A 10785-nucleotide genomic window follows, 5' to 3' on the forward strand; every position below is an offset into this window, starting at 1 on the left:
TCCAACAGTTCGAATATGAATAAGGCAATACGATTTAAAGACAGCATGCAATGAATGATTATAACACCACGTTTTACCCTTTGATTAAAAAAAATTAGATACTTTTCTTTTCAAGACCATTTTCAGATGTTATCAAATTATTGCGACAGTAATATGTACCGATCTTCAAAGAAAGAAACAACTCCAGGTAACAAATAAATACTATTCGATCACAGGGTAAACGTCTCATGCTTTGCATGCTTACTCCCTAATACAAATTCACACTCATTCCAATTTTCACAATCAGGAACGGAACACAATCGGTAATACTACATATGAGAAATAAAGGCAACAGTAGTATACCGCTGTTCAAAATTCATAAATTGGTAGAGAAAAAACAATTCCGGGTTACAAACTAAAACTGGGGGAAACGTATCAAATATAAGAGAACTACGACACAACAGAGACACAATAGCGAAATGTAACACACACAGAAGACTCTATTGGTATATAAATATCTGACCGCGAAAACAAGTCGTTTAGTGACTCAAGACAACGACACATCGTATCGGTCAACCATTTCGTGATGGTGACAGTAACACTTTTTAAATATGTTTTGTTAATTTCAGTCGTTCGTCCTAATGTTAAATAAAGGCAACAGTAGTATACCGCTTTTCGAAATCCATAAATCGATAGAGAAAAAACAAATCCGGGTTACAAACTAAAACTGAGGGAAACGCATCAAATATAAGAGAACTACGACACGACAGAAACACAACCTTAAAATGTAAAACACACAGAAACGATCTATAATATAACAATGGCCATTTCCCTGATTTGGTACAGGATATTTCAAAATAAAAATGGTGGGTTGAACCATAAATAAAATAAAATAAAATAAAAATAAAACAGATTTTATGTACGGAGAACATCCTGGTTAATAAAATCCAAATTGTGTGAACATGTCAAGGTCATTAGGCGCCAATGTCATTGCTAAAGACCCCATGGTCTAGGACCTTTGGTCATATAGTAAAAGCTGATTTTGCCTTTTCAGAAACCTAAAACAAGAGTTATGCCCCTTACAGAAAGGTCAAATCTCTTCGGTCAAAATATAACAAAGTTGTGCATTAATGACCCAAACATTTTCCACTATACAACACTTCTGAAAGTATTAAGGTTGCTGAAATTAATCCATAACAAGGTGTTAGGTCAAAGGTCAAGGTCAACATACACATTTGACCTTGAGGTATTTTTCAAAGTCACATGAATTGATGATGAATGGTGAAGATCCAAGATGTCTACGACTTACGGTTTCTGAGTTTTGGTGGCCAACCGACACCGGTTAATTTTAATTGGGGCATAACCCTACCAATGAGTCGTTGAATCTTTTCGATTCAAATATAATGAAGAACCAGGGTCTGGTCCTGAACAAATTTCACCCTTCGTTTTTTTCTACCTATTACGGTTACGGTGTTGGAACGATAACAAGCTTTTTGGGTTTCGGAGGTATTACTCCGAACCGACAAAATATTTCGACTCACAGGGTGAGTTCCGAATAGGTATTCATGACACCGATACAAAGTGTGAACATGAAAGCGACACGTATTACGGTTAAGGCGGATAACTTCGTCAAAGTTTGGCGGAAAAAGAATAATAATAAACAGAAGAAATACAGTAAGGTCTTTACCTTTTGAAAAAGGAAAGACCTTAATAAAAATAAATGTCCTACGATGGAACAAAGGATAATACTATTATACAGCTGAGAAATCAAAAGTTGTCAATAGGAAATTGACATTATCACGTTTGTCATAGAATCTAATTAAAAGTTGTTCATCTGTGTTAATATCAAGGAACAGACCAAGATAAGAAAAAGACCTTTTTCCTTTCACGATTTTCTTTGTAACATGAAAAGCAATTTCCACCTAGTAATTATTATCTAGATAATTATCAATCAAATTGCTATTCGACGTACTTGATAAATTCATGACAACAAATACTAATTTAAACACAGCAATGTAGTAAAGGTCCTTACGAGCAATACTCCAACTCCAAGGCTTGACATTAAATGAAAAAGAATACAAAGAAACAAACAACCTTACGTAATTTTGCACTATTCAGTCATATTTAACTTATATGGAAATAAATGGAGATTATCAGTGTTTGTCATGATCAATGAGCTAGCTATGCAACGACAAAACCAACCAAATGACATATAAATAGTAAATAGTACAACCAGTAAAAGAGTCATAAACATAGACTATAAAAATTATTAATAATTTCAACTGAAAAAGTCAAATATCTGCCAACAAAATGATTACAAAAAAGCAAATACAATTTGAAATAAGATCACTAAGGATTCTATTTCGTTAAAATTATTTCCCCATTACGCCAGTCAAAATTTTACAATCATAAAAATGGAAGCCATTATAGGGATGACGCGCTGCCAATTTAGCTCTTGAAAACCGATAAATTTATCCAAATAGCACTATTACGATGCCAGTTGTATTTTAAAAGACATGTGTTTCTTCTAGCTATTGAGCATCATTTTATGTACTTTTCTGCTTTCAGTCATCTTAAAATTATTGTCTAACCGGTTGTCGGGTGGAATTTTCAAAAGTTCAAAAACATTTTAAAAAATTCGAATTAAATATTTCGTGGAAGGGCAAACTAAAAATTTTCAGAGGTTGAAGACAAATAAAACTAGAAAAATCACACAGCATTATTTTTTTCTTAGTTATGCATTTTTAAGATCCAGTTGAAAAGTTCGTCGTCAAGTACTTTTAGTAAAAAATAAATTGTATTCGAACACGCCAAATATGTTGTTATGACTCATTAGAAAGGTATTTTACTTGATCCGTATATTTTATTTTTTATTACTGTTAATTTTGTCATGTTATGAAATCAACCTGTAGCCTAAAGATATAAAAATAATAGAATATGAAGCGAGATGATGTATCAAACATGAAAAGGTGCACTCGACTTTCTCTTTTTGATGCAATTATTGCCCATTTTGTGGAATTTTCCCCGATAAACTATCATCGGGGGCAGAGATGCAAATTAATTCCTTAAAAAGAACAATATATTATCTTTCTGTGGTTTTTTTTTGACAGAATTAATGTTTATGCAAAAAAAAAGATCCATTTCGATTTGAACTTGCCACAATCGACTGTTTTATGAAAATTTGTCTATAATTCAAAACTTAACAAATATCTGATGCTCAATACTATAATTTAAGTAAAAAGTATAAGATGCACAAAATTATAAATTATGCATCTTTATTAAACTTTTAAAGCCCAAAGAAACCGATGTAAACAATTCAAATATACCAATTTTGCTTTTTTACCTTCTCTAACTAAAAGTTCCATTTCTTTTGTTTCATTACAACTAGGTTTCCGCCTAAGATAATGATTGACATATTCCTAACTATAGACAGTTACTTGTATTTTTGTCGGAGTTAAGGTCATTTCTTTATGGTTCAACTTCAACCTTTTAATCCCCAACAGAAGATTATAAAACATACATCATGTACATATTTGATCATATATACAACATATACAAACCAAGAAATGTGACAATGTGTTGTTGTTTTTCGTCTGAATCTATTTTCATGAGTTCTCCCCCTTCTAATTCACATATTTGGCTGTAATTGTCGTATATCAAGGTATTGTCATATGAATGGACTTTATAGCAACTGTTGAATACTTTACTAAATACATAATCAGCAGCATCTGGACATCTTGCTGAAAAATAAAAACAAAAATCAACCAAAAGCAAAATGACACCACGAACATGGCGTTGAGTTTTTGTTGGTGAAAAACAAAATAAATCTTATAACATTGTTTTTCAAAATCCCCAAAAAAGTGGAAGTTAGATCAATATATTTCTTAAGTTTTATGTTTTATGCTTTTACATTATGCATGTGTTTTATTTGTATGTGTAGTCTGTCAAATGTGCTGATAATTTGTAATTTGTTATTAAATTTTGTTTTAAATATCAAGTCGGTTCAGAGCTCTACAGAGCTCATGTTTACCTTGTTGAATTGTACATATCATGCCCGACTATAAATAAAATTTACGTACTTACTTACTTTATGTTTGTAATGTAGTTTTCCGCATGCTGTGTCAAATAACAATTCCTGTACATGTACTAATGTATGAAAATGTAAAAATCAATATAAGATTACCAGTGAAACTTTATGACTTGTTACTGTGTTTTAAGAAGAGTTTTGTAAAAGGTGTAACATCGAAATATCGGAATGGTGAACAATGCATGTCTTAAATTGTATATTTCGAATATATGTTATAGATTATCGATTCATTAGAAAAGCTTACACTACAACAAATTTTAAGTTTAATTTTTGACCAGATATATTTGAAACAAATTAATTTTAAAATTAATTGTGTGAAAATATGTTTGGCAAGTTGCTTCAAAATGTATCGTTTATTGATCATACGATTTGAAGCAGTAGATACACACTATTACGGCAAGGAAGCCGATTAAAGATCGAGTCATTTTCATTCGTCTCAACTCGGCCGATTGCGGATAGAAGAAGAGTAGCGGATTCTACCGAAGATTGCCGAATGCTTCGTTTTACGATTAATCTAGGATCGACATTAATAGTCCCAACACACAAATGAAGAATTTCTATGTGTGAAATATATTATGCATCTCAAATGAAAACGGGATTGTTTGTCTTAGCGCGTTTATGAGTGTTCGGCATTTGTTTAAGTATCTATTATTATTCTTTTGGAAAACTATGCAATGCCTTTCCCTCTTTAACTATTTTAATAGACACTTAAACTAGATTGGTCATTCTTCCCGTTTTTCTTGTTTTTAAAATTTTAACATTAGATGATAAACAAGCGGTTTGTTCTCAACAAGCCTACAATAAACCAATAACAAAAATTGGCTTTTTGACAGCCTCTTTAGAAAAAATGTTTTGTAGCATAATAACTATATTTATAATAGAAATATTTATAGACCTTTTCTCGATTTTTATCTCTCAATAGATATGTTTGTATCAGACTATTTATTTGATAAAATCATTTATTTGAAGTTTATGTTTTCTAAATTGATATCACATTCTAAAGGTTTCTATTTTGATAGTCTACATTATCACCGACAATCGACCCATACTTTTTTTTATCTTCTGTTTATACTTTATTCAAGATTTGAATTGACGAAATCCGATAGTGTTATAAAATGTAAAACTGTATGCATTTGACAGATGTTTCTGAAAATATTTGAAAATGAAGGATAAAAATCATCAGAGAAACAGATTCCGACACTATAACTCGTGTATTATGATATTTCTCCACTCTCGACAGTTAAATTTTATTTATTAAAAAATATCTAAATTTGACTGTCTCGAGTGGCGAAATATCGCAATACACTTGTTGCAGTTGCGGAATCTATATTTCATCGAGTGTACTAGAAAAATGTTCTGTAAACACTGGGTAACAGATGCTTGTATTGATGAATGATGAGTAGTTTTCGTTATTTGTTTTCTAGATGCAACGTAGTGCAATAATATATGAAAAAATTGAAGATATTGGGTTTCTTTTGCAACAACGTTTTTTAATGTCTAAAATGTAGGTCAGAATAAAGAAATTAACTCTAAATGAAAATAGTGCTTTATTAATTTCGTGCATTCAAGGGGCTTTGCAAGATTTACTTTTATCAGAAACGTTCAAGCATAAGCATTCCAAAGTCAAGAAGCTGCAAACAGCACAGAACTTTAAAACAAGGACGTCTTAAATCAACAATTACTTAGTTCACTGTTTCAAAAATATTCCACATTATCGATTTTTTTTTCAAAATACCAGAATAAAATTATAAAAACAGTGTTAATAGAAACAACGGTAAAAAACCCTATAGGAAAAGAGCTCTATTGTAACATCTTGATGTGAAAAACTTGTTGACCGCGGTAGAAAGGAAGTTGGGTATTTATGCATTGCAAAATAATTGTGCATGGCATTCAAACAACATTTGAACATTTGATTGTAAAATACAATCCAGCACTGCAAATTTTCTATAGAACAACATTCATTGTATGACGATAACTTCGGAACGTTGTCATTATGATGTGATAACTACGGTATCAATGTCCCTTCGCCGTTTGTATTAATAATTTCTGTAGAAAAAAACACTGGCATTGACAATGTGTACAAATGGAATAAAAAGGCATCATGTATTTGATCCACTTATTTTACCCTCATCTTATTATTACTTTCATATTCAATGCAAATAAATAAGATATTCTTTATTTTCTTTACATGATCATGATGATCGTGATTTTCCAGCTATTTGTCAATTAGTAAAAAAGAGGGACGAAAGATACCAGACGGACAGTCAAACTTATAAATCGAAAATAAACTGACAACGCCATGGCTAATAATGAAAAAGACAAACAGACAAACAATAGTACACATGACACAACATAGAAAAATAAAGAATAAGACCCAAAAATTGTGTTAAGACAATGAAAAGATATACATGTATAACAAACAGTTATAAAAATAAACACTCACCATTTAGCACCAAATAATAACTCCATCCAGCACTGCTATATCCTAATGTTGGAGGTTGGACAATATAAGCGTTGTCAAACCCTATACACTCATTGGTTGACCCTCGGTGAGAAATAGACATACATTTATCCAGAACTCCACACTGTGAAATACATTGAACTAAACTTTGATTTGTTAACCTTGTTGTATTTTCATGTATGAACCAATTTTGCAAGTACGATTGCTTTTTGGCAACGAAAAAAGTAGTATCGGCATAAATTAAATGACAAATTAAATCTAATAAAGCTATTACGATTTTTCGTGTAAATTGCATTGTTGGATACATTGACTGATATTCAGTTTTCGTCTTATAACTGAACATCTGCACCTGCAAAAGTAAAACCGCAAATTTATAGAACTAAGTATTCAATCGGAATACACAGGAATTATGAGATATAATTGATAATTTAAGGTTTTATACATCTTAATATATAAGATAGATATTTGCACGTGACTAATCATGTGGCAGTTATATCAATAATACATACTAGTATTATTTTTAATAGCACAAATTTGTTTTTTATATATGATACACAAAAAAAGTTTATTTATAACCGTGTGAATTAATACGTAATCTTGGTCTCTGCGATAATATCACATTGTTTTAAGTTCTTCCTTTTACTTGAGTGTAATTATCTCCATCACGTAATTTATATCGAAAAGTGCCCAATACGTTCCTGTGTGTGTATGCTTAGTAAAAATTCCTGATTCGTTGATACAAAAGCATCCCTCACCTCTCAATGAATTTGTTCACAGTAGTGATGACTAATCATTGTGTCTTTAAAAAAAATATGTATTCAAATGTTTTAATAGTTTAATAGTTCGTATTGTTCAATTCAAATGTCGGTAGTAACCTTTTTTCAACATTGGTTGTCCTGTCTTCTTTCTTAAAAAGCACATATGAAGAGGGGTATGAAATCAGCTATAATTACCTGACGTAAATGAGGAGTTGGTAGGTAAAACGATTAATAAAAAAGAACTTTTGTACTAAATTATTTTGTATCTACAGCCAAATATTCGATTCATTAATAAACAAAATATTCTTGCTTCTGTCATTTAATGTGTTTGCAATAGTGATGACGAATCATTGTTATCATTAAAGAAGATATTTTTTTTAATTCTTTCTTTATCGTATTATTCAAAACAAACTTCGGTAGTAACTTATTTACTAATGTGTTGTCCTGTCTTCCTTCTCATAAAAGATACCTATTAAAACAGAGGTTAAAAATCAGCTATAATCAACTGGCATTATTGGGGAGTTGATACACAATCAAGTGATTACTACATACAAACTTTCGTTATTGGGGTGTTTAGCATAAGGCAGTGCTCGTAAACATTTGAGGAAAATTGGGTGTTTTACTTTTATAAATTTTGGCAGTAAACATTGCGTAACATGTATGTAATTTTTATTTTTATGTCTTAATTGTTAATTCTTCTTCGTCTGTCATCTTTCCTGTTGAAAGCGACTGCGTTTTATCCACATATTTTTCCTCTTTTGACATTTAAGTTATTCCACTTTTCCCAACTCACACACAAAACCCAACCAATAAGGGAAAATGTTATATTTCTACCTAAGCAATATATAAAAAGTTATACATTTTAATATCTAAATTATATGAAAAGGGTGGGGTAACAGAATCGTGGCCGTTATGTTTGGATTCAATTTCGAGCTTTAATTCAATTCTAATAGGACAAATTTAGAAAAAAAAGAAGCAAAGATAATTTTTACCAAGCTTGTTTCACGGCTCACTAAATATGTTGAAATGATAGGGCCAGCTGGCAGGTGTTTTAAAAAGACATACTCTTGTTTCATATCTGTCACTCAAGGACGTAATTAGCCGTTTCAGAATCTAATGCATTCTGGGTAATATTTCCAAAAGCGTACGTTCTGATTGGTGAAATACGTGATAAACAATAGAAATTCAACCAATGACGTAACGTTATTTTCATTTTGGTGTACGAACAATGAGATTACCCATAGTCCTATAGATTCCGAAACGGTGAATTGCATGTTTAATCCTTAAGTGTTGCAATACATTATAAACAACAATCAACGGAAAAGTTACCAGGGATGCGTCTGGTGCAGAGCCAATGAAGTTAAGTGTTATGGAAAACGGTCGACAAAAACACAACATATGATAGAAGTCCTAAGAGAGTGTAGGACTCGCATAGAAGCTAGGGCAACCTTTGTTCGGGTTACTGTAAACGTTAAAGCTCCTGTTTTGTTTTTGTTTTCAATGTGCGACTAATAGAACGATGATGGAGGGAAACCAAGACTGAGTCTTGCAGATGTAATAAGGGTGGATACTCCATTTTTTAATAGGAATATCAAGGCAATGTTACTATCTAACGGAGATAGTCTTAATGACATTTATCTTTTTAGAATCGGATTGTGTGAGTAATTAACTGACTCGTTTACATAAAAAATGGGTCTATTGATAATTGATTTAAGATAAGGAGTACAAAAATATAAATCATTGGAATGATTTAACATACTCTATTGGTTAGGATCGCTACATCAAAAAGACTTTCACCTAACAAATAGCCTTTCCTATCCATTACCAATGCCCATTCTCATGGAAAGTATTTTCAAAGAACAAAACATGTTCCAAATGTCTAAAATAAATCTTATTCGTGTTATTGTGGGTCTTCAAAAAGTCAAACACCTTCAAATTTAATCGTTGCCTTAAGCTCATGTCTACATTAAGATTAAAGGGCTTTTTGCATCTCTTGCGTACAGAATGAGTATCGTCTATTATCTTACCCTCTGAACAATACATAAATTGTACAATGTAGTGAGTTTGTATCTGATCATGTCGATAATTTGTTATTTAAAATAATAAACAGTTGGCTGTATTTTTAAACATGGTATATTTTGTAGATATGCTGGAGGTTTTAAACATGAGAGAACACCTATTACTATTTGTTTTGAATCTGGAAAGTTTTTAAAGCTTGGAATCTCGTGGTGTATTGTTTTGCTTGTTCATCTTTTGTTGTTGCCTTTCATATCGATATGGAGAACTTATTTCTATCGTACTTTTTTTTTTTTACAATTTTATTTTATTTCTGATCAACATCGTCACAGGAACGAATTGAGAAATATAAACTAGTTTACCCAACAACATATGGATATCACAAAGAACCTTGTCAGAAATTGTTTCATAGTTATATTGTAAATATTCTGAATGTGACTGAGTGGTCTAAGTAGTCGAAGTCGAACTAATGTATCACTAGGTCGATGGTTCTACCCAGGCACTCCATCTTCCTTCACCAATGAAACTGATCGCCACGAATAAGCACAATAGTACTGACAATGGCGTTAAACACCAATCAATCAATCAAGAATTATTCAAAACCCTCATAGAAACTACAAATGGTAGCGTTTTAAATTCATTCATAACATTTCATTCACAACATTTCTAAACTCGGAGCCATCGAGAGCTGAAGTGATCGTAGGTAAAAGCGTTGTATGCTGACCTCTAGAAGTGTTTTGATCGTCTCACTCGTAATCAAAAAGTAAGTCTGAAACGTTCATATCGATCTGAACAGCTCATAAAAGTGAACAAATAATAATAAAGTCATTTTAAGTTTTTCAAACAAATTTCAGACCTATCTAATGCGGTGAATGTAGTTCTCATCAGACAATTCGCTTGCAGTCAATTACGATGTGTTCAGTTTATGTTGAGACTGTGCAGAAGTTGTTATTTCAACAGATTGGCGAAAATGCTACTGAACAGTATTGGATCGACTTCAAAAGAGGAGTCTGCAGATTAATTGAAAGACTGAACATGACTTCATAATTCATTGTACATTTTATTATGAGCTGTTCAGTTCAAAACTGGTTTACAAGTGTCTGTATCTTAATTTGTTGTCTCAGTGACGTATACTCCATTTTGTCTTCTAGATATTTTTATCAATATTTTAATGTTGTCTATTTGCATACTCACCATCTTTGTTTCAAATATTGATTTATACATAATAAAGATTTTAAGAAATGCCCATCAGTCTTTAAAAAGGTTGCAATACGTTATTGTTTTCTCCTCCGTTATTTTAAGTAAGAAGCAATCAAAATTAAAATTTTGTGTTTTTCTTAATCAAATGTAAAATGACTGTAGTCATGTAATGTTGACTGCTTTGCTGGCCTGATAAGACAGCCAGCTTTTTTCTTTCTTTTATATTTTCTAAAGTGTAGCCAAAAGACAAATTTTGATTGAGATAGAATAAATAATGAGATCAT

Source organism: Mytilus edulis, chromosome 7, assembly GCF_963676685.1.
Source record: "Mytilus edulis chromosome 7, xbMytEdul2.2, whole genome shotgun sequence".
Taxonomy (NCBI): Eukaryota; Metazoa; Mollusca; class Bivalvia; order Mytilida; family Mytilidae; genus Mytilus; species Mytilus edulis.